Source organism: Ambystoma mexicanum, chromosome 1p (genome assembly GCF_040938575.1).
Source record: "Ambystoma mexicanum isolate Mex_15411 chromosome 1p, UKY_AmexF1_1, whole genome shotgun sequence".
NCBI lineage: Eukaryota > Metazoa > Chordata > Amphibia > Caudata > Ambystomatidae > Ambystoma > Ambystoma mexicanum.
Window position 1 is genome coordinate 184,714,522 of NC_090921.1, and position 25,340 is coordinate 184,739,861.

At 46.2% G+C, this 25,340-nt stretch overlaps 1 protein-coding gene across 1 annotated transcript in view; it reads right to left on the bottom strand.

Moving 5' to 3' along the window:
- The window catches only part of DNAH2 (dynein axonemal heavy chain 2), a 3,498,763-nt gene that overhangs the window by 2,735,189 nt on the left and 738,234 nt on the right, over positions 1 to 25,340 (bottom strand). The window lies entirely within an intron of this gene.

Here is a 25,340-nt window from a genome sequence, read left to right on the forward strand (position 1 = left end):
ACTCACTTGAAGATTCCAGCCATCTCCTTCACTTCATCAATGGGGAGAGGTTTCTTAAGTAGTTGTTTTCTGAGGGCTGGTGATAAGCATCCTTCAATTACAAGTAGTCCGATTGCCTCATCGGTGGAAAATAAGTGAAATTGGCAATGGGTGCTCTTTAGTCTGAGGCGAGTGATAAACTCATTGATGGTCTCCTCTGGTTTTTGGACGCATTAATTGAAAATGTATCTTTCATAATCTCTGTTGGGTTCGATAATACGTTTTCTGTTAGGGCCATGATCAATGTACTGAAATCTATCTTGTCTTCTGGTGGAATGGTCTTGATTTCGCTGCCTACCATGTTAATGAAGATGTCGTTGAGATTCAGAGACTTCTCTTCTGCCGCTTTCACAAAGTGATTGATATCCTCCAGCCACTCGATCCACCTCGGCCCCTTATTAGATAGGGATGTTAGGGAGAACCGGAACGGCTTGCGTAGTAGTGCCACCTTGGAGGTGGGAGCAGTGGGCTGTGGTGCTTCTGGGTTGCTCATGATGGCGGGGTGATGTGTGGTTTCCCTTCTTGTCATCTGAGCCCACTTGCTCGTGTCCCACATGGTGTTCGGGCTTGGTGGTGCTCCGTGGTGGTTTTGGGTGTTGTCCCTTTGGTGGTAGACCCCTCTGTGTGGGCCGGAAGAACGGTATGTGGCGCGGCAGCTGATGGGGAATGCCCTTGTTCCTGTATTTGCTGTGGGTTTGGTTTTCCTCCTGTTCTAATTATATATATATTTTTGTTTCTTTTTATTGTTGGTGGCCGTGGGGCCTCGTAGCGGGCTACTGTAATGTCTTGCAGGCAATGTGAGGGTAACAGTCGCTGCTCAGCGATTTCACAATGTCTGTTCACTCACTGTCTGGTTTAGTTTGTAGGTCGACGGCAGCCCCTGCTACACGTGTGCTGTGCCGTCTTGGATCAGTAGCTCCAGTTGCCGTGCCGTCGTCAGGAGTGGACCGCTGGTGGAAATGCAGCGCTGCGAGTGGCGGATGGCCACATAGGATGAGGCCTGTGGTGGGTTCGCTGGGCACTGCAGGACTGCAGGATGTGTCTCGTGGAGAGAGACAGTGGCGGACAGCCACAGAAAACTGGCACGAGGTGGGATTACTGTGTGCTTCTGGATGCTGCACAGAAGGCGGATCGCCTCAAGAAGGACGGACGCAGGAGGATCACTGCTCCGAGTGGAGAGCGAGGAGTCTGGTGTGTGGGGAGAAATCCTCGTCGCCACATAAAAGAAGGACGCAACACCAGCGGAATAACTGCACCCCCACTTTATTCAACCGTTAACCTCTTAACTGCCACATCCTCCTTGACTCCTCCCTTTCCTCCCTCGCTCCTGCTTCCCGCCAGTGTCCCTGTCTGTGCCTAAAAGGCACAGAGACCCTTAACACATCCTTAAAGGATGAGTACTTGCCCAAATAAGTGATTTGAAGCTCCTGGAAACGCTGTACAAATAGAGACCTATGCAGTGAAGATACAGGATTAAAATGCTTTAGCAGGCCCTAAGGGATCCTTGCTGAGGCCACAGTCATCATTGTTATATACATGGCACATTTTACAAGCTGAATGCCTCTTCCATAAGGGAAAGTGAGCGCACTCTAAGAAATACAGCTGCCAAATATGCACTAGAATGCAGCGCTAAATTATACGCAAGCTTTTCCAAAACGCTACAATGAGCTACATGTTCTAAGCTATACTAAAACAGATGCTTTCACTCAGTTTCACTGAAACTTTTCCATACATCAGCTACGGTACACTGACTGGCGCATTCCTGTTGTCCTTTGCAGCCAGCAGCTTCTGAGCTTCGCCCCAAAACAGACAGTTATCTGAACAAGGTTATTTACCTTCCAACTGCAGGCGAAAGCAGAGAGGGATTAGCCCCGTCCATGACAGGCTGATAGTTCGGCACACATGTGTTGGTGCATCTGTAGCCGAGGTTCAGAACACAGATCATTCTAAATGTGCGCAACACTCCGAAGACGTTCGCCCACTCGCCTACTCTAGTTAGAACTACACAGATATAATTACATAGACCCTCATTACGAGACCGGCGTTAACCAATGGCGCTAATAGCATTGGTCAACGCGGTAACTTAACGATTCCGCCATGGTGAAATGGGGAATCACCACCCCATTCCAAAGTTGGCGGGGCGCTAATCCCCCATTTACCATTGGCCCTTCCCCATTCCCATTCCCATGTTTGCCCCATAGGGCTCAATGGGAATGGGGAAGGCGGTAATTACGGTACCGCAGATTGCGGTACCGTAATTAGCTTCAAGGTGCCTTTGCGGGTCCCTACCTTAACGGCTGGTACAGACCAGCCGTTAAGGCCGGGAGCCGCAAAGGGACCTCGTAGTAAGGCGTTAACGGTGCCGCAACCTTTTACGGCACCGTTAACCCCTTAAAGCCTGGGTCATAATGACCCCCATAGACTCTAAAATCATCTTCACCTAGATAAATCCTGCATGCAGGCTGATTCAAGAATGCAATTCAACAGCTGGAAAGTGCAGCATAGACAGGGCTACATGTTGCTAATTTAAATAGAATCACTTAAGCAGCATGAGGGACGTTTACATAGTAGGGATGTACATCATTGTGAAACCATCACAGGGCATCCAATTTCATGCCTTTAGCAATGGGTTAACACAGTTTCTGTAATGATAAGTAGACAAGCAATGAATCTCCATGGGAACTCTGCCAAGGTCAGAGACATAGCTGTGGCCCCTTTCCTGCCCACTATCAGAAAGTCCAGTGATGCTCGGCACATAGTCCGAGCCGAGTGCAAATTCTCCACAGCCCCGCCCGTCTGCCTCCAGAAACCCTGCAGCGGCCTGTTCCTACACATGCTACAGAGAATAGACCTTACATAGCAGGTTTCATTCAACAAACAAATGTGTTGTAAGGACAGTGTTCATATGTAAGTGTTGATGCATATTCATAATGTGTAATGAATGGAATAGACACATAAACCTGCTAATCTGTACCATAATACAACCATGTCCAACTATGGTCACACCACAAGCTCTGGGATCCAGGTGTTAACTAGGAACGCCCAGTAGGGAGTTTAGTAACACTGACTAAACTAAATAATAGCAGTTTGAACAAAGCTGGACGAAGTTTTCAAACCAGTGCCATTACAAAAAGCAGGGGACATTCTTGTGAGTGGCCTCAAAACCAGCAACCGGCCAGAGCAGAGCATACCATGGTGACATAGAAGACATGCTAAAACATGCAGCATAACATAACATGCTGACACACTAGCATTGTGACAATACTGGCATATATTCATGCCTGGATATGTACTGCTTCATAAATCCTGTGTTCACGAAGGAGCAAAACAAACAAATGCATCCAATGCATGCATGTGCCAAGTGGTGTCATCACGAAGATATAATTCTACTTTGTATCTCTAAATCCTACATCAGGAAAAACATGCATAACATGTGTACTGTCTGATGTAGAAGACAACCCATCTACAAACTGTATTTGACAATAGCGAGCAGCTCCTGTGTGGCGGGTACATGCTTTTCACAACTTCTATCCTCAATAAGGCCCTAGTGTAGTTGGAGGCTAGATTCTAGGGAGTAGAGGTGACATAGACCAGGAGCAACTCCTTTTTTCTTTGCTAACATGCTATTAGCATATGGCAGATAGGAAATGATATCACATAGAAAAACAACTCAGGCAGTCAGAACTAGCACATTCAGCTAACATTCTACAATCAGGTAGATTAATTTTTACTCACTTAAAACGCATACAGCTCTACTGCAGGCAGGCTGAGCAACACACAATGCATATATACGAGACTAAAGGAAGAAGTTAGACAGAATCAGTGGCAAACAAATACAAAGGGTGAGCTTGGCTTGTTATTTGGAGAGCATAAACAATGCCAACGGCTCCTATGTATATATGTGGCATACAGGGCGCTATAGGTAATTCCTAGTGGTGTGATATTAAACAAGGCAAGTGTATAGGAGGAGCCAAGTACCCCCACTCTAACTGCCCTGCCTACATTACCTGAAACGTATGAAACAAAGTATGTGACGTATACTGAACAGATAAACCAGCAAAGAGAAGAGTGTGGGCTCTGTGCAGTACCCATAAGAATAGCTATACCTAAGAGAACATGGGAGGTAAAGTACCAATTGAGGAAACCATACTTCAGATCTTCCTGGATATTGCTGCATGAAATGTTAAATTTTGCAGCATGAAATGGCAAATCTTGCGGCACAAACCTTTATTTATTGTGGCTTTTTTGTGAGACATTTTGTATTAACTGGAAGGTGTAAGATTGCTACATTGTAGGAAAGAGGCAGAATGCAAGGCTACACGAGAGCCAGGGTGTCATTATTATATATCTTTTGTATTAATTTAATACGAAGAGTCCCAGATGTCTCTGGCTTGGCAGAACAGTTTTTTGTTTTGGCTACATTTTTGTTTTAATGTGCATGCCTATTTAATAGTATTAACTAAATGTATCATTATCCGTTGTAATGCTGAAAATGTTTCCCCTTCTATGTTCTCTGTGTTCTCCAATCCCCCAAACACCCACATACCTCTCTCACCAACACACACCACACAGCTCACCAACTCCCCATTACAACTTTCATTCCTGAACCTCTCACTCTGTCATACAAATACTAACGTGCTATGTCACACTGTCAAGTCACAATTTGCACTCCCCCCGCCCCTGCCAAAACACCAACTCACACCTTACACTCTACAATTCCTCCCGCAATATACAGTCCTTCATCCTTTTGTGCTGCTTCTGCATCTTGCATCCTGTCTTCCATTCTATCACACTCTTCACTCCTCTTTTTTCCCCAATCTACAGCTCACCGCCTCTTTCCGGCCAACCGCTTCCTCTCTGTTTTCTGGCTCATTGCTCCCCCTGACCACATGCTCCCTCTACTTTCTGTACCTCTGCTCGCTCTCAGATTTCTGGCCCACCGCATCACTGCTTCCTCTGCTCTCTTGTGCACCGCTACCTCCTCTGACCCACTGCTCCCCCTCTGCTTTCTTTCCTATCACAGCACATCTCACCCATCACCCTTCCTCGCACTCCTTTCCCTTTCATAGTGTAACCATTTTTTAAAAATGTATATTTTGACCATGAGCCTCAACAAATGGGACATTTAAGCTAAGGATATGCTATTTTTAGATAACCCATTTTTGGAAATGAGCAGGTCACCTTATTCTCAAAGGTGACCTGCGCATTTCCACGGGGTTGAGCTGTAGTGCAAATTGTGCGCTGGCCAGCTGCCTTGAATAGGGTTCTGAGTTGTTTGAATGAAGTGTCATTATTTGCAGCGGAATTGACTGCAGTCAATTTTGCCGCCAATAGATTTGCACTTCAGCCGAACAACCCAAAATGTACCTTTCACCACCAACCAACCACCTCCCCTACTTAACTTCTTGATCGTTGCCACTTCCCCTCCAACCTTTCGGTGTCAGATCCGTCCCTCTAACACGGTGCGGATCCGACGCCACACAGTCCCTTTTTAGTTTTTGTTTTCAGACCGCCACCTCTGCAACCCCCAAGGCCAAAATACTGAACATAGGGAGCGGGTGACACCCCTGCAAACTCCGCTTCAAATGTTTGGTATTTATAAAAATCAATCGAATGGTACTGGCGAAATAGGTCAAATTGTACCATTCAATCGATTTTTGGCAGTCATAATGGGTAGTACCTTGAATAGAAACGCTCTCCCGACACTGTTCTGCAAGCTCCCAGCGCGTCGTCTGTAAAATGTGACCCAAAAAACGAATTTCAATCCTGTTTGAGGAATAGGAATGCAAGTGACATAGCAGCTGTTCATACCTTAAAAAAAATTATGAGGTTGCCGGTCCGGAAACAATGGTACCGGTAAGCTTGCCGCTAACTTTGGTTCCGGACCGGCAAACTATGAGTTCTGCGAGTGGGTGCCTTTCAGTCCGCCAGGTCTGACTTGGCGGGCAAACTGCACCCGCTCGCAGACCTTGGCGGATACACCGGCACTGTTGCACACAGTGCCTGGTGTTAGGCAGAAACCTGTGCAGTTCCCTTAGGGACCACTGCAAAAGATTTAAGACTACAGGTGTTTGGCAGTAAACCCACTTGGTAGCAGTCTGTACCACACAGATTCACTTGGTAGCTGTGGCTGAGCAGTCAGACTTCCCTCAAGAAGAGTTAAGCAGTATACAGAGTATACAAAATAGGTACAGAAATACAGTAGCACAAGCAAACACTGACCAGAGCTTGGGTGTAAAAGTATATAATTATTTAATACACACTCATAAAACACACTAGCACTAAATTGGTAAAATAAGTTCAAAACACAATCACTATTATCATATGTACATCCCTGATTACTTGTTGGACAAGTCTTAGTTAACATCACTTATTTCCAGGTGAAACGTTCGATGGCACTCCAAAAAGTTAGATAAAAAGGGAGGGAAAAGCAGAATTATGGAATCATACACACTAAACACTTTTTAAAGAACCACAGCAAGTTAGGAAGGCACAGTCTACTGGTGAGCAAGGTAGTTTAGGCGCCAGGCCCACTTTCAAGGGAGCCGGGCGGAAGATACCCAAGATCAGACAGTTACACAGAGTCTTCGAAGTTGTGGAGGTAGTTCGAAAAAGGTTTAGTTCAGTGCAGAAAAGTTAGCTAAGGTGTCCCAGGCTAACCCAGGTTCGAGAGACAAGGATTTAATACACCCTGTTCAAACGGTTGCAAGGGAAGCCAGGCGGAACACGGTACCTTAAATGGAGAGGATACTCCAGTGGGGGTGGTAGTTCCTGGCAGCGGGTGCAAGTCGCAGCGTCGTCCAGAGGAAGAGAAGATCTCGTCGTGGAGGAAGAATGAAGGTCGTTGCACTGCCAGGGAAGAAACCAGCCGCGGAGTTCTCCGGTACAAAGGTACTACCCTTTCGGTTCACGACAGTGGTGAAAACGTGGTATCCCGGTTGCCGGGGTGCTTGGCACAGGTAAGGCGGCCACGAAATGCTCCAGGAAGGCGAAAAGAAGGTAAGCTGGTTATCCCCATCAGTCGAAGGAAGAAGACTCTCCGGGCTGGAGATCTCCTCTGTCGTTGGGAAAAGTGGTGAGACGGTTCAGCAGGGCTCCACCGGTGGTGTCGTCGTTGCAGGCCGGCTCTGCTTCTCCCTCCTCGGATTCTTAGGTCCTGTGCCGACTTCTGAAGTTCCAGTCCCCAAAGCCCTGATTTTATGCAGCACACCCCCATTCACTCAGCCTAGCTGTCAATCAAACATGCTAAGTGGTGAGCCGGCCGGCTCACCACTTGGGCCAATCACACAAGAGTGCGACTTGAGTTACCAAGGTAACTCAGTCCAGGGTGCCTAAGCCCCCTCCCACACCCCCAATGGTACCCAGACAGAGTGGCACCACTTTTGGAGGCTTCTGTGGAGAAGCCCGCCAAAAAGTGGAACAAAGGGCCCGACTTGGGTTGGAGTCACAGAAGAGAACACAAACGCCATTTTAGAATCGAGTTCTGGCAAAAAATACCAACCGGCGAATTAATATTAAATAAATAAACCGGCGGTATGTTCAAGGCTATAAGAACTAAATAATTAAAGTTGGTAGCCTCGAACAATGGGAAAATCCCATAGAGATATATTTTGCGGTCGAATATAAAAAGTAGTATCCACTGCCACCAGCCAAAACTCGATCAGGGGGGACGGAGATGTGCCCCCTCGAACAACAGACCCCGGGGCAATCGAATTGCCCCGTCCAGTACGTCCACAATATGATGGTTTGTACTGGTTTCTGTTCATAATTTGGGACTAGCAAAGCCAATGGTGACTTTACATGCCCTGGGAGACAGTAGTCAGTCCCAGGGTATGGAGTCTATGTTGGGGGGTCGCTACGCCACCCCTGGGTTACGGCACGGAGGGTGCTGTGTAACCCACATCAAAAAAACACATGAGACCCTATGGAATAAAAGACCCCATAGCCCATAAAACACATGGAAATTTAAAGGAACAGCTCAAATCATGTCTAAGAGTGGGAGCAAAAGAATCTCACTCTTAGCAGGAGAAAAAAAAATAAACCCCAAAAATCCAGCAAAGCTGCTGGGGGACTCACTAGGTTTGGGAAATTAGCCTTACAGAGAATTCTCCCTAACACCGGTGCATCCCTCCTCCCCATTCCCATTGAGTCCAATGGGACTCGATGAGAAGAACTAGTTACTCTTACCTTGTAACGTTCTTTCGATGGGATGTTCCTCCGACGTATTCCTTATCTTAGATATAAATCCTTCAGCTTTGCTGGCCTCGGAAAATTTTTTCGCCAGAGGGCGCTGCGCGTCGATGATCGCCGAGTCGATGACCCTCGACGGCCTCCGTGCCGACGTCGACGTCATCCTGCCTATAAAGGCCGCGCGCAGCGTCCGTTGCTCAGTTCCGTTTTGTAGTCCCCAGTAATGTTTTTGGATTAGACTAATCACCTTGAAGGAGCATAGGCTGCAAACCCACAGGAAGTCATACTGCGGGGATGGATGGGAGGGTCGATAAGGAATACGTCGGAGGAACATCCCATCGAAAGAACGTTACAAGGTAAGAGTAACTAGTTCTTCGAAGGGATTGTGTCCTCCGACGTATTCCTTATCTTAGATAGACTCCCATAGCAGTGGTATTGTGACTGGAGGCGGGAGTAATAAAAGTTATGTTACCCTTCCAGAATGGACAGAGTGTAACACAGCCTTGCCGAATCTAGTTTCTTGACTAGAGGAGGAATCCAGGCTATAGAATTTGGTAAATGTATGTGCGGACGACCATGTGGCAGCCGCACATATATCTCGAATTGGCACCCCTCTTTGAAGGGCTGAGGATGTTGCGATACCCCTGGTAGAATGAGCCCTTAGATTTTGAGGAGGCTCCTTTCCTGCCAATTTGTAGCACTCCAGAATGGCTAAAATAATCCATCTGGAGATGGTTTGTTTTGTTATTGGAAGGCCCAACTTATGTCCTGCATAACCTACAAAGAGTTGGTCTGCTTGTCTGATCTTAGCCAATCTGCTGATATAGAAGCTCAAGGCTCGCTTAGGGTCCAGCCTGTGCAGTCTCTCTTCCTCCTTCCCCGGATGAGGAGGAGGGTAGAAAGAAGGTAATATAATCTTCTGAGTGATGTGAAACTCCGAGACTACCTTCGGGAGGAAGTTAGGCTTCACCTGAAGAACAACTTTGTCCTTGTAAAAGATTGTATGTGGAGGTTTACACGATAAGGCTTGCAACTCGCTAACCCTTCTAGCAGATGTCAATGCTATTAGCAAAACAGTTTTGAGGGTGAGAAGCTTCAATGAACAAGAGTGTAGTGGTTCAAAAGGGGCACCCTTTAGGAAGTTTAAAATTAGGTTTAAATCCCATAAGGGAACTTGAAAAGGTTTCGGGGGATAAACATTAGTTAATCCTTTTAGGTATTGTATTACCAATGGAATTTTGAAGTATGAAGGCTCCTCTGCAGTGCGCTTAAAGATTGATAGCGCTGCGAGATAGCCCTTAATTGTGCCAACCTGTAGGCCTGAATTAGCCAGGTAAAGTAAGAATGACAACACCATAGGTGTACCACAAGAAAAGGGTTCAATATTCTTTTCTCTGCACCAGCTGCAAAATTTGTTCCAACGGCAGCGGTATAGAGTTTTAGTTGCCGGCCTTCTGGCCGAAAGCAACACCTCCATAACATCATCCGGAAGGTCCCAATCCTTGTACCTCAACCTTTCAGACACCAAGCGTGAAGGTTGAGGGTCTTGATGGCTGGATGGAGAACCTGACCTTCCTTCTGCGAGAGAAGATCCTCTCTGTATGGCAGTCGAATTGGAGGGCAGATGGACATGTCTAGAAGGTCCGGGTACCACGTTCTCCTGGCCCAATCCGGGGCAATTAGGATCATGGTCTTCCGAAACCTTCTCAACCTCCTGATCATTTGAGGAATGACAGGGACCGGAGGGAACGCGTACAGAAGTGGGAACTCCCAGTCCACTACGAACGCATCTCCTAGAGCTCCTCTCGGGGGAAATTCCCTTGAGCAAAATCTGTCGCACTTCCTGTTGATACTGGTGGCGAACAGATCCACTTGAGGGGTTCCCCAAAGGGCGAAGATCTCTTGAAGGACTTCCTGAGCTATCTCCCACTCGTGAGAGACTGTGCTCTGCCTGCTCAGAGCGTCCGCTGTCAAGTTCTTCTCTCCGGCTAGGTGAATTGCCGATAGAGAGATTCCTTCCTGAATTGCCCAAAACCAGAGCTGCATCGCCTCTCTGCACAGTGGTAGTGAGCCTACGCCTCCTCTTTTGTTGAGGTAGTGCATGGCCACTGTATTGTCCGTCATTATTAGGACGTTTCTTCCCCGTACAGACGGCAGAAAAGCCTTCAGCGCTAGTCTGATGGCTCTCAGCTCCAACAGGTTGATATGTAGTCTGGACTCCGATGGAGACCAACGACCGCTGATGGTCAAGTCGTTGGCGTGAGCTCCCCACCCCGTGAGTGAGGCATCCGTGACTACTGTTATCTCCGGCCATGGTTGCCAAAACATTTCTCCTTTCAGGATGTTCTCCCGACAGGCCCACCACTGAAGGTCTCGGGCTACTTTGACCGGGATCCGAAGGAGATCTGTCATCCTTCCTGAGAACTGTGACCACTGAGTTCTCAGTGCCCACTGGAGGGATCTCATTCTCAGGCGAGCCTCCGGCACGAGGAATATGCAGGATGCCATGAGGCCTAGCAACCTCAGAAAGTCGTAGGCTGGGAGATATTGGGCATTCTGAAATCTGATGACCATCTGCAGAATATCTCGAGCCCTCACCTCTGGTGGCAAGGCTTTTCCCAGGGAAGTGTCCAGGACTGCTCCAATGAATTGGAGTCTCTGTGATGGTATCATCTGTGACTTCTTTAAATTGAGGGAGAAGCCCAGCTTGTGAAGGAAGTGGCAAACATAATCTAGTTGTCTCTGAGCCTGTTCCGAAGATACAGCTCTGATCAACCAATCGTCTAGGTAAGGGTAGACATGAATCCCTTCCCTCCTTAGACTTGCAGCCACAACCGACATTAGCTTGGTAAAGACCCTCGGGGCGGAGGTTAGCCCAAATGGCAGAACTCGAAATTGATAATGAGAGCTGCCAATTGCGAACCTCAGGTATCTCCTGTGCCTGGGATGGATCGGCACATGGAAATAAGCGTCCTGGAGGTCTAGAGATACCAACCAGTCCTGAAGCTGGAGGGCCTGAAGGATCTGAGAGAGAGTCACCATCTTGAACTTGTCCTTTCGGAGGAATTTGTTCAATTCCCGTAAGTCTAAGATGGGTCTCAGTCCTCCGTCCTTCTTCGGTATTATGAAGTAGGGGGAGTACCAACCCTTGTTCCTTTCCGCTACAGGTACCAGTTCTATGGCACCTTTCTCTAGCAGGTCTAAAACCTCCTGCAAGAGGAGCGGATCTGGAAGCTTCAAAGGGTTGTTCCCCGGTGGATGACTCTGAGGGATATGTAGGAAGGGCAGGCAGTAACCTTGGGCCACTGTCTCCAGAGCCCAAGCATCTGACGTAATAGCCTGCCATTCCGTCAGATGGTGAGTTAACCTGCCCCCTACTGGTGTTCTGTGAGGGGAGACCTCAGAGTGGTTTTGAAGCGGCTGATGCAGTTGCCGAAGGTAAAGTGGCTCCTGCTCCTGCGGGTGCGGCTTTCTTTCCCCTACCCCGTCCACCACGGGTAAATCTTCCTTGGCCTCTTTGAGCCGGTCGTCCCCTGCCCCTTCCATATGAGGAATAGTAACGAAAGGACCGTCCTCTCCACGATGATCCCGAAGGACGAAAGGTATTCTGACGGATAGCAGCTCCCAATGACTTGGCTGCTGCCTTGGACGTTTGCAGTTTCTCCAAACTGTCATCCGCCTTCTTTCCAAAGAGGGTAGAACCGTCAAAGGGCATATTCAAAAGCCTGGTCTGCACGTCAGAGGCAAAACCAGACTTCCTCAACCACGCATGCCTGCGGATTGTGGTACTTGCCGCCATGGCCCTGCTGATACTGTCAGCAGAATCTAGGCCAGTTTGTAGGGTCTCGCACATCGCATCTTTACCATCCCTGATGATGTTTAAAAATGCGTCCCTTTCCTCTCCTTCTTGGAGGCAGTCAGCCGCTGATGAAGCGCACTCCCAAAGGGTGTGGCTGAACCTAGCGAGCGTACAGGTCGCGTTAATAGACTTTAACGCCATGCTACAGGCAGAAAAAACCTTCTTAGCCATGGCATCATACTTTTTGTCATCCCTATCCTGCGGAGCAGTGGGGTATGCAGATGTGCTGCCTGATGAGGTTGCAGCCTGTACAACCAAGCTCTCAGGAGTAGGGTGTTTTGACAAATATTCAGGGTCAGAACTAGCCACCCTGTATTTTGTTGACAGTTTTTTATTTACTGCCGGGATAATTTCTGGCGTTTCCCAGTTTGTCAAAATCCTTCTCTGTAGAGCAGAGTGAAATGGAACCACAGGATCCTCCTGTGGGCCCTTGTCCAGTATGTCAGTGAGGTCATCCTGCTGAAAGGCAGGAGAAGGTGCAGACCAACCCATAAATTCTATGATTCTAGACATCAGAGCTCTATATGGAGTCTCCGCATGTTCTCCTGGGTCTGGTTTGATAAATTCTGCTTCAGGAGAAGTGTCCAAGCCACTAGCTTCCTGAAGTGCATCCTGAAGATTTTTTAATCTTCCTTCCTCAGAGGCGAAAGTCTCTGGCTCTGGTGATGTGGTCCTCTGTAAATCAATATCTTGGTCTGAATCCTCCCTTTCCTCAAAAATCGAGGTTAAAGGGGGATACATTGGTTTTTGGAATGGTATAAACCCCATTTCCAATGCAGAAGGAGCCATCATCACAGGCCTTGAAAACGTCGATGTCGTCGACACCGACGTGAAAGTACTCGAAGGCGCCGTGAAAAGCGTCGAGAAATGTGTACTAGGCCTCGAAGAACTCGAAAGGATCGGAGTCCTGCTCGAGAACGACGTCGACGTTCTCGGCGTCGAGTCGGAGGTCTTTTGTCTAACCGTTGGCTGTGGAGTAGCCGTGGTTCTTTCCTTCACCGGCGTCGATATCGGCGTCGACGTTGGCGTCGACTCGATCGACTGATGCGCCGATGAATCCTTCGACAACGGCGTCGATGGCGCCGACCTCTGTTTCGAAGGAGTTTTCGACGATGGCGTCGATGATGCTTTATCTCCCGATGGCTCGAGGCGCTTTCGGGTTGACTTTTCCGCCGGGTACTGCGACTCGCGGCGTTTAGATTTTTTGGGTTTTTTACCCGGGGTATCACCCTCAGCTGTCTTCGAGGGGGACGAGGCCGCTTTCTCGAAGACGCTTAGCATCTTTTTCCTGAATTCCTCCCACTCAGCTTGCGAGCTGCGTTTTGTGGGGCAATGAACTCTCTCAGGAGAACTCGACGAAGATGACGAAGGGGATCTCCTACGTCTCTTCTTCGAGTGTCTCGATGTCGACGAGTGGTGGGAGCCACTTCGTGATCTAGATCGAGAGTGTTTTTTATGGTGAGGAGACGAACGTCTCGACTCTACCGAAGAAGCTTTCGAGGAAGTTAAAGTTGACCTACCTCTCTCGAGCTTCCCCCTACGCTCCTTCAAGGCTTTCGCCGTCATGGAAAGGCATTCCTCACACTCCGAACTCTGGTGCGTGATTCCCAGACACCACAAACAGACCCTGTGAGGGTCCGTCAACGACATTTTCTTCCCGCAGTCTCGGCACTTTTTGAAACCGGACCGAGGGGTCGTCGGGTCGGAGGAGGATGCCATCGATATCGAGGTAAATAGTAGTTATTATATACGTTATCTTGACGAGAACTGAGCAACGGTGTTCCGAGGCACAACGAAGCGCGGAAAAACGGAACTGAGCAACGGACGCTGCGCGCGGCCTTTATAGGCAGGATGACGTCGACGTCGGCACGGAGGCCGTCGAGGGTCATCGACTCGGCGATCATCGACGCGCAGCGCCCTCTGGCGAAAAAATTTTCCGAGGCCAGCAAAGCTGAAGGATTTATATCTAAGATAAGGAATACGTCGGAGGACACAATCCCTTCGAATGGGGATTTTCTTTTTTCCAGCGCCTGGCCAGAGGGATCGCCAGAAAACAAATTACTCTGGTGGCAGCTGTGCCGTTTTTACCGGCACAGCTCCCACCGGACTTGTAATGAGGCCCCCTGTCATGCAGTGGCACCCGTACCTCCCGTGTGCATAGGGTTGCCTACAATTTCTGCACATTTAAAAGTGCATCTTGTGGGGAAATTTAGGGTGTGCTTTTAAATTGGCAGAAACTTCCCCCTGATTTACTCAAGGAGGCCATCTGAATGGGCGCGCATTTAAAATCCACAAGGGATACCTGAATGGGCACATTTTAATAAAATGTGCCCATCCAAGTGTCCCTTGTGGATTGGATTGCTCTTTTTTGGGCGCAAGTGATGAGATGTGTTTGCGCATTTCATTTCTTGCATTGATAAGTTTTGAGAATCTGGCGCCCTGAGGATTTATTTTTTTATTGTAGTTTTTGGATTTTTTTTGTGTGCAGCAACTGCAGTTTTTGCACAAATCATCTGTTTTAGCGGCATGCAGCGCAAAACAACCGTTTTCGCGACATTTTGCGGGTTCGTAAAATGGCTATAAACTGGAGGGTCTGATACTTGTAGCCAAGACAACAAGACAATATGAAGGCCATTTGAACGAGATCCCTGAAGAAACAAAGAAACTAAATGACAAAGATGAATGGGGACGTCATACAAAGTTGAATCGACACCCATATAGAAAGATAACCAGATCAGAGAGGCAGACAATTTATAAAGAACACAAAAGTACCAAGGATAAGTGATTTCTTGGGATCAAGATTGAAGAAACCTACACCACAGACCTGATGAAGATAGTTTAAACGTGTACAGATGCCATTAAACGCAAGCAGCAAAGCAATCATGAAGCTAGGCGCATGCTTTTAAATAGATTAGACCACAGTTAGCGCCAACATATACATAAATACCTCAATAGATACATATGGACAAGTAAAGGATGAATGTTTCTGCTATGCATAAAGCAGTACTGAACAATACAAGAAGGCGTCATTTCAGTGTCACAGTTAAGAAAAGCAATTGAATTAAACAGAATAAAAGTTCAGCTGAGGAGTTCACTGAGCCAAGAAAGTCAAGGTCTTATCAAACAGGAGTTGGCTGACATTGGATAAAATTAATTAGTGTGAAAGAACAGAAGCTCCTGTTCAGAGAGGTCAAGCAAACACAAAAGACGTCAGAGGACTATTGAAAAGAAAATCAAAAACACGAAAAGACAAAATTTCATGGTGTCCAGTCACGTGATGGAAGAAAGTTGGACGAATGAGATGATTACGCCTACGCACGGAAGACGGCTAGTGCCCACACTCCTTAAAAATTCTCAGAACACAGTACAAACCCAAGGCCAACTTCAAAGCACTAATTAACATTGGGCCATTGAGGTGATGATGGATGATATTTTAATTGGTGGGAAGCTGGTGCTAAGATGTTTTTCAGTCTGCATGTTGTTAACGTAGGTAGGAAAAATACTGACGGGGATTAGAAGCCAACCAATTGTAGGGGACCGCATAGCTGGGGGTCCTATAGTTTGTGCAGCCAATGGGACGTCGTACATTTGGTGACGTTCATAGTGGCCATTTTGAAGGGAGGGCTTAGTTACTCCACCTGATGTTAACTATCCAATTACCTCTTTCCGTTACTCCATACCGTAATAGAACCTGTGCTTAGTTATTCACTTAGAACCAAACCCACCTCCCGATCAGTTTTTGTAGTTTGCCACGTAGGATGACGATGGTAATGACGCAGGTCAGCATGTCAGTGAGGGCCACTTTTGGGTACAAAAGACCACTTTTTTTATGAAGTTGTTGGAGTCAGAGTGTCGAGCGATTGCTGATGTTCGTTGTGCTCCCTGTTTTAGATACTAGTCATTAAACCAGACAACTTTTGCCAAACTGTTTGTGTCATCTATCTCCCGGGTACCGCTACTCATCTTAAAGGGCTGGAAATCTCCAGTTCACTTGGTAGCAGAGATAGATGGTTAGATAAGATAACCATCGGCCGTTGACATAAGTAACTTTAGAATCTCTGCAATATCGCACAATCTTTGACATTCGGCTGACAGAACGTGAAGCTCCCCGTAGAACTGGTTAGAATAGGTAACTCCTTGCAAGGGCCGGTTTGACGGGATCCCTATTTTAAGATAGAAACCCCTCACACATCTACGTGTAGTGGATCGGAAGGCGGCTCAAAGAGGCGGTAACGAAGGTGGTGATCGCGAGGGTCCGAAGACGAAAAACATGCGAACGGTGAGTGAATAGACCAAAGAGTGTGGCAAAGGGATGCATGCATAGTGAATAGCAGAGAGTAACGGAGGGAAGCGGGATAAAATATAACGCTAGAGTAAGAGTGTAATAAATATATATAAGGGAAACAAGATATTGACTTGAGTGTGGCCAATCAATATAGATGGAAGAATAGTCGTGGGTGTGGCCACGCTATGAGGATATGCCCTGTTCCTAGGGTTTAAAGAGTGATAGCAGAAGCTTTAATTCAGAGCCCCTTACGCGGGACATATAGGAGACGAGACTGATTAAAGACAGTCTTAAAGGAATTAGCTTAAGTTCCAATCGGAGCAGATCTAGAGGGAGAAGATCGTGGAATAGTACATGTGGCCGGTCAGGTTTGTCTGTTTGTTTTATGTGATTGAAAGAGGTGTGATGACGTCAGAGTTGAAAGAAAAAATATTTTTAGTAATAAAGAAGCGTGATGTTGAGACGTGAAAATTGATTGTTTAAAGATTAAACTTTGATGGTTGTTTTTTAGCAAGATTAAAATAAAACATTGTATTGTGACGGGATTGGAGCTTACGCTGATTGGTGCTCGCTCATAAGTGCATGTTGAGTAAGACGTAAATTGGAAACTGTAACTAAGGCATAAGCAAGTGTTAGCAAAGAGAAAAGTGAAGGTTAGCAATGGAAGAAGTTACTCCATTAGTGCATCTCTGCAAACAGCTACCGAAACATGCGCTTACACTTAAACAATACAGTGCAGAGTGCCTTAAGGGGACCGCAGACAAAATGTTTATGCCATGGCCACAAGGCGGATCATTATCGAGAGCAGTTCTGCAGCATATGATGACATATTTGCAAGCTGCGTACAGAGTAAAAAAGTTAGAAAAGCACCTAGCGAGTCAAGAGCTTTGGAAAATGTATGAACACGAAAAAGGAGGAGGAGCCTCCTTTAGATTGGATACTCAATATATGTAAAGAGGAGGGTTAAGAGCCTTCTGCTATTCCCCCCGCCCCGTATGGAATAAAAGACGAAACTAAACATAACGAAGGGTTATACCCATTAAGGGAACTTAAAGCAGCAACGGGATATAGCTATCCGTCATATGAGTCACCTATGCAAAGTAGTGACGAGGGCACAGAGAAAGATATAACCTCCAAAGTCCAGAGGGACAAGGAGAGACGGGATAAGGAGAGAAGTGATCGAGCAAGTACATCTCTAGTTATAAGGAGAGAAATAAATAGATGGAAAGGAGACACAGATAAAACTGATGAGATAGCGGTTTTACAGAACGAGTGGATGGGAGGTCAGATTTTACTTAAACTCGATGGTAAAGGCATTAAGGATGTAAGACAAAGGGGAGATCAAGACGAGCAAGACAGAAAAGACAAAGAAAGGGAGGAATGATTAAAAGATGGAGTGAAAAGAAAGGATAGACAAAGACGAGAACAGTTATATCAAGATGAGCAAACTAAAAAACAGGAGAGAGCAGAGGAGTAAAGAAAACGTGACAATCGAAAGAGAACAGCCGAACAGGAAAGCCTAGAAAGAAAAAAAATAGAAGATGATGAGCAGGGAAGGATAAGCGAGAAAAGAATACAGAGACGAAGGGATGAGGAAATACGAAGGGCATATGAACAAAGGGATATGCGAGAAAGCGCAGAGAAGTCGATGACGACATGGAACGTAAAAGAAGACAGAGAGCATGTGATCTCGGGTATTTGGAGAGGGAAGTAAGAAATCCCAATCCACAGGTAGCATGGGAAGACACAGAGGAAGTTTTTCCTAAATCAGAGTCATTACCAGGTACGCCTAGAGAAAATCTAGAAGACAAGTTTGACTCGCAGAGTATTGGGGAACCGATTGATAAAGTTTACCACAAAATTCAAGCCCATAAAGAATCACAAGGGAAGGAAAGAAATTATTGACTTGAAAGCACTTAGTTGTATGACACGGAGGAAGCCTCCTGCAGTGCGACATAAGGAGCTGTGTTTAGACAAACTAACATTAAAGAGAGATGACGATGATAAGAGAAGTCGCACGAGTTGGGCACATGAAGTATCAGACGAAGACAGGGCAACCTTTCCGAGGGAAGAGAGAAGTGACGCAGGTGATCCAGAGAGATATTCGCCTTTGGATAAAGGAGTAAGATGGCCACATTTAAAAATACCTATGTCTAAGGCATCAGAGCCACTGACACAGTCAGACTGACATAAGGGGCAACCCCATGGTCAGAGGGGGGAGTCCCACCTTATGCAAACTGGCTAAGATCATTACCAGGTAGACAGCGATGTGGGAATATTACCCCGGAGGTAGATAGACAAATGATGCAAGATGAAAATGAGTTTGGAGCGACACAGTTGCCCTTGTTAGAAAAGGGAGGGGCCAGGCCGTAATATATACTGTGGCCCCAGATGGATAGGGAAAATGTAAAGTGTTAGCTCCCGAATTTAACTTCTGGTGCTGGAAAATGGATACATGGTGAGAAAAAAAAGACGGGAGGAAATATATTAGCTATAGGGGATATCAAAAGTCTTCTAATCGCCATTCTTGGTGAGAGAGCTGATGAAATATGGACATGGGTAGGTTACCCTGGTGGGACTAAAGTCATCACTGCGCTTGATGGAGCGCCGTTAAACAACTGTAGAGCAGCGATTTGGAAAGTAATTCGAGTGCGATATCCGGACACGACCGATATGGGAGCTATAATGACAAGAAAAATTAAAAGAGGGAGAGGATCTGTTGCTTTACATTCAAAATTTTCAAGACGCTTGGACGCTTCAAACGCGCGAGGCTTGCGGGAAATCTATACCTGTATTTTATCATATATTATGCCAAGGACTGCCAGAGCAAGTACAAAAGCAGCTCAAGAAATGAGTGGGAATTGAAGCCAAACCATGGTCGGAAATCCACTAAACCATTGCACATTATTGCAGACTGTGCAGGAAAAGAGTCGCAAAAAAGAACGATACGCAAAAATGTGAGGAAGCAAAATTAGTTCACAAAAAAACTGTCCAGATACGCCATTGAAGGGGCAATGTTAACTAGCGTAGGTGGACCAAATTCGCAGTAGGCAGTAAACATGCCAAAGATAAAAAAAAACAAAGACAGTTTGATAATAGATATGTTCCACGAGGAAGGTGATATCGAGGAAGAGGTTGGCAAGGTAATCAAGGGAATTGGCAGAATAATCAGGAAGGTTTTCAGAATATGCAAAACGGTAATCATAACATGCAATATGGGCAGATGGGGAAACCGCCGCCCATATGTTGGACATGTGGAATGACAAGGCACATAGCTCGAATGTGTAGAAGCTAAGGGATGGTGCAAGAGCCGAGAGTGCAGCAAGGCTTGCAAACACAGCAAATGACAGGTAAACAACTGCAAGGACAATCTCAGCAATCTCCTATGCAATTCAGCAGAACACAAACACAGAACCACCTATGACGCGGAGAATAGGAGGTGTCACTGTTGATGGAGGAAATACATTCATGAGTGATGGAGTGAGACTGTACCCGAAATAGGACAGCTCACTGGGAGAACTGATGTGTTCAGTCCTATCGGTAACGCCAAATTCTCAGGAGGAACCGAGCTTAGACATAAATATAGGCGGCAAAGCTTTTTCCTTCTTAGTGGACACGGGTGCAACACGCTCGTGTATACGTGAGGGCACATTTTCAATATCTGGCAATGCGATGAATACTTTGGGTTTTACAGGAGCAATAAGCCGAGTTCCTTTTACAGAAGAATTACCAGTCTCCATAGGAGAATACGATAGGAAGGTGCTACTGCTTTATTCAAGGCAAACACTTGTCAACATATTAAGACGAGATTCGATGACAAAAATGAATATGACCATTTTGTTTACAGACAAAGGCACCAGGAATGCATTATGTAAACGTGTACAAAATGATCATGGCATTCGCAGGGCAAATAGTGCGTACAGCGATACCGCTCGAACCCGAGGTGTTCCATTATGGGATACGTATTCTGTTAACATGGCTATCAGGTCTAGTAGGCAGAACAATGAAGATATCAGATGAGTTTCTATTTAGACCTCAGATGCCCATGGACGAAGAGGAGTTGCACATGTTTCCCTTAGACATAGAAGCAGCTATAGTCCGAGGAAATATGGCTTTGCTTCATGCAACTGATGATAAAGGTTGACGATGGAGCACAATAATTGCCATTGAGGAGGGCTGCAGAGTGACTGACGTCACTGATGAGGAATTGTTTGGAGATGACCTATCTGACGATTTTGAAATATTTTAAATGTGCATTAGTTATTGGGTAAAGGCGATCAAGAGAGAAGTTCCGCAGAGAATGATAGTAGCAAAGAAGCGTCCTGAATATTTTGATGAAGATATGGCGAAAATGCCAATTTCATTATGGACCACTAGCCCCTATGACGTAGGCTTACTGAAAGGAGTTGAGGAAGTGAAGATTAAATTGCAGGAGCAATTTTACCTCGAGCACAGCAATATCCCATGTCTCCAGAGGCAGATGAAGGCATTTTCAGGACGATTTCCGCCATGATGGACCAATGTATTTTAGTGACGTCAGAGTCACCATTTAATACGTCACTTTATCCTATCAAAAAATCTAAGGGGGGGGGAGTATTGGAGACTAATACAAGATCCTAGGCCGATAAACCAAATTGTAGAAGCCGAGTTCCCTTTAGTCCCGAACCCGTCTACAACTGTATGTAATACACCTGTTAATGCACAATATTTCGGGGTGATTGACTTGAAAAATGTGTTTTTCTCAATCCCGTTGCACACAGACTCCCAGGATTTGACATCTTTCACCTTTAGAAAAGTGTGATTAACAAGCACAAGACTGCACTAGGGGTACTGTGAGTACCCATCAATTTTCAACCGAGACCTCCAGATGGACTTGAGCAATATTGCTTTAGAAAGTGTTGCGCTGCAATATGTAGATGACATTTTAGTTTGCAGCACCACAGAGGAAGAGTGCAGACGCGATTCTGTTCAGCTGATGATTATACTTGGTGACAAATGATATAAGGTTGACAAGGAAAAGTTACAATTTTGTCAACATGAAGTGTTGTACATAGGCCAATTGATTTCACATGAGGGAAAGAAGGTTACCCCTGAAAGAGCTGAGGCCATTTTAAAAACAGCTAAGCCACACACGATAAAACAGATGCAGAGTTTTCTGGGATTATGTAATTATGTCAGGGCATGGGTCTTTGACTACAGCTCGTATACACGCCCTCTCTTACAGGCCTTAAAGAAAGTACAGGCAACGCAAGAAAAAATCGTGTGGACTAAGGCAATGGAAGAAGGGTTTGATAAATTGAAAAAAGCAATTTGCACAGCCCCAGTTCTAGGGATCCCCTATCATGCAGCGGAATTCTTTTATACTTGCATACAGATGGTACTTTTATGACAGCAGTTCTCGCACAGAGAACCACGTTGGGGTACATGCCCCTTGTAGGGATGTAACGGTATAGCGGTATATCGTTGAAGATACTGTGAACAACTTAATTGAACAATAATAACCGTCACTGTTTATACCTTTATACCGTTAAGTGTGCTTTTCAATCTGAGTTGGAAAGGCTGCAGTAAGCAAGTGCTGTGCAGTCTTGGTCTTGCACTGTTGGATGTGGCGTCTGCTAAGGGGCCTTGTTTGGCAGACAAGAGCATAGGGAAAGTGAGGCCACATTAGTAAACGCAGCTTTGCTGCTGTGACCGCTCCTTCTCTGTGATCAGTAGAGTCGGGTCAAAGATCAGCTGAACCTTTTTGTTCCCCATGCAAAGCTGGTAACGATGAGCTGACTGACTGGCTCTATAAAAATACCAGAGACTCCAGTTCATAGACGCGCCAGACCTGGATTTCATGGGCAAACTAGAAAAAGTTATTTTGTTTCAGGCATTATTTATTTGAAAGGTAGCTGTCATGATTCCTGCCCCTCATGTCCCCAGCCCTCCAAGATGTCAGACTGGAGCCAGGCCATGATCACCTACATGGCCCTCAAGGGCCTATCCATCCCTCCAAAGGCCCACTTGGAGTCAGACTTGGCGCTTGTGGCATCAGACTCACTCACTCACTCCCATAGGATAACATTGGGGATTGGACTTGTAGTGCATTGATGGGGACAATATGGATGCCCCCACATATTTCGGTTCCCAGAACTGCATGTGCAGTCTAGCCTTTTGGGTGTGGTTCAGCCCAGGGACACCTGGGATACCCAGAGACTATTTAAGCCACGCCCAGGCTTTGTGTTTTCTGCACCTGCAGAGTGACACTCACCGTGTTCGGATCGGTCTCCAGTAGGCCTGCATCTTTCTTCTGCGCTCAGCTCCTGCAAGAACAAGAACACCGTTATGAACAGCCTTACCTTGCGGCGCTTCTGCCCATCATTCATCATTCCTTCTGTTCTGTGGGCATCTTCGGCGGTGTCATTCCCATCCCGCACGTCACTTCCTAAGGAAAAGGGAAAAGAACAGAAAAAAGGCATTAGTAAGCATTCAGCAAATCTTCGCTTATTTTTAAAGACTGTACAAGCTTCAAACGCTTACCTGAATCCCAGCCGGTCTGGGGAACTCTATCTCCAGAACTTCTCATCCATCTGCAAGAGGGAAAAGACACACCAGGTTAGCGTGGAAACATCTAGAGGTGCTGCATACCGCGCTTACTCACTGCATTTCTTCTTCATAACAGGCATCCACGCTGAAAACGTCGCAGCACCTAAAAGACACAGAAAAAGAACTCAGTTCAATACAAATACGAAAGGGTCGCATCGCGCTCTCACTCACCTTCAGCGCTACTCATCTCAGCAGCACGCCGCCATCCCCGGACGCCGGCCATCATCTAAGGAAGGAAAGGAACGAAGTTAGAGAACTGTTCAAAAGACTCATTATACTTACCTGTCGGACTTTTGCCAGTGAAGTAACTAGGCAGCAACAAGCCCACATCAATCAACGCGCCCCTGCGCTGAAAGCAGGATGGAGAGCACACTTTCCAAGAAAACAAGGTGAGCTGTGGATCAAAGGGAAGGGTTGGACCCCGGGAAAGGGGTTCAAGCACACAGAGACAATAGGGAGTTAAACTCTACCAATTCTGTGTTTCAGGCCCAGTCTCCAGTCGAGTAGACTCCAGGGAAGGGTTTGAGGTGGTAAGAGGTCACAACAGGCTGAGTGACATCCCCATGGATACCAGGTGAGCGTTACAGTAGCATACAGATTTTAAATGTTTTCACACAGTCATGCAGCTCCGCGCTAGAGGTAAGATCTTCTATGGTGATTGTCCCGATTTTCAATTTGCAATTAGCAAGACCACAAGGACATCAGAAGATTGAGCTGAGGGCCTGAACCAAAAATTAGCATTTTTTTTCCTTTTGTTCGTATGTAAACAAATGTAATAAAAAGTTCAGTGACTTGCAATACTGTGGATCAGGAGCACGTTGCTTAGCAATCACTCAGCCAGCAGGAGCAGAAATGTTATCGATTCAGCCTGGCCCGGCATCGTGTGCCATTAGTTCAGTAAGTTAAGGTCCTACTGCACTGAGCAAACACACATTGAAACAGCTCTTGCTCTGGCTGTGCAAATTGTAAAGAAAAGGACGGCCAGTGAAGTCATGCATATCGAAGGTTTAGATTCAAGGAACTTAAGTTTCTCATGGTCATGGTCAGGATAGACATCCAGTTCTGTTTTAGCTTAGAATTCTGGGATTTGTAGTTTTCCCACTAATTTGAAAAATGGGGAGCTATACATCCCAGAATTCAAATGGGGAAATGAACTGGATGCCCTTCTGATGCATGTCCACAAACAACTTTAGCTCTGTAGACCAGGCATGGACTGGCCTTTAGGGCAATAGGCCCATGGCCGGACCAAAAATGCAAAATGCTTGTGTGGGCCAGTTTTTTGGGTCAAAGTGGGGCACTTTTTTGGCCAAAGTGGGCCAGTTTGATGAGTTACTTCACTATGCAGCTAATAGTTTTGACCACTGTTGCTGAATAAATATTCTTTTAAATGTACAATTTGCATCACATTTTATGAAAAATCTCCCCGCTGCGTACTATTCAAACAATGTTCCAAAAGGAATGAATTCCCATTTGCAACTGTGGTCCACTTTTATGTTGGTGCCCGAGACAATTTTATGTCCCAGTCCAACCCAGCTCTAGCCCCCCACCCTTGCCGATCAGCAAGGCTCCACCAACACTCACGAGAAATAAAAAGAATATCACTGTGGAGAGACTTATTCCGAATTTACTCCCCACACTCAACACGCTCCCTGACAACTCGGATCCTAAGACTTTGGTCGAAGAATACATTAAAATCATGTACACCTCGCTGGACCTAATCGCCCCCCTCAAACTCAGACCAGGTAAGCCCAAAACGCACTTGAACAAACGGTACACACCATTTCTCAAAAATCTAAGGCAGCAAAAAAACTGTGAGGCCATCTGGAAAAAACTCCCGTCAGCAGCTAATAAACTCAAACTCCCTAAACTCGCTGCCCTGTACAAAAAAGAAATCTGCCTTGCAAAACGAACCTCCTTTGACTCCCGTATATCCCAAGCCAAATCAAACATGAAGGAATTATTCTCCATCCTCAAAGAAGTAGAAACTCCTATAACACCTCCAGATACCTGTACTAAAGATATAAATTGGTGCTCAGAAATCCAAAATGCCTTAGCTAACAAGATTGCTACCTTACAAAACAAAATCTCCTGTAAAAAAGCCTCCTTGAATGACCACCTCCCTCCCACCTCCGTCTGTGAAGCCTACATTAATGGAAACTACCAGTTTCAACTTCTCTAAAGTCACCACACTTGAAGAAAAAATCATTTTGTCACTAAAACCATGTAACTGTCAGGGAGATCTGTGCCCTGCACAGCCCATTAAGGATGCTGCCCGTGACCTCTCCCCTTTCATCACAAAGTTAATCAACGCTTCCTTCTCCACCAGCGCTATCCCTACCAATTTAAAACAATCCTGGGTACTTTGACTACTAAAAAAAC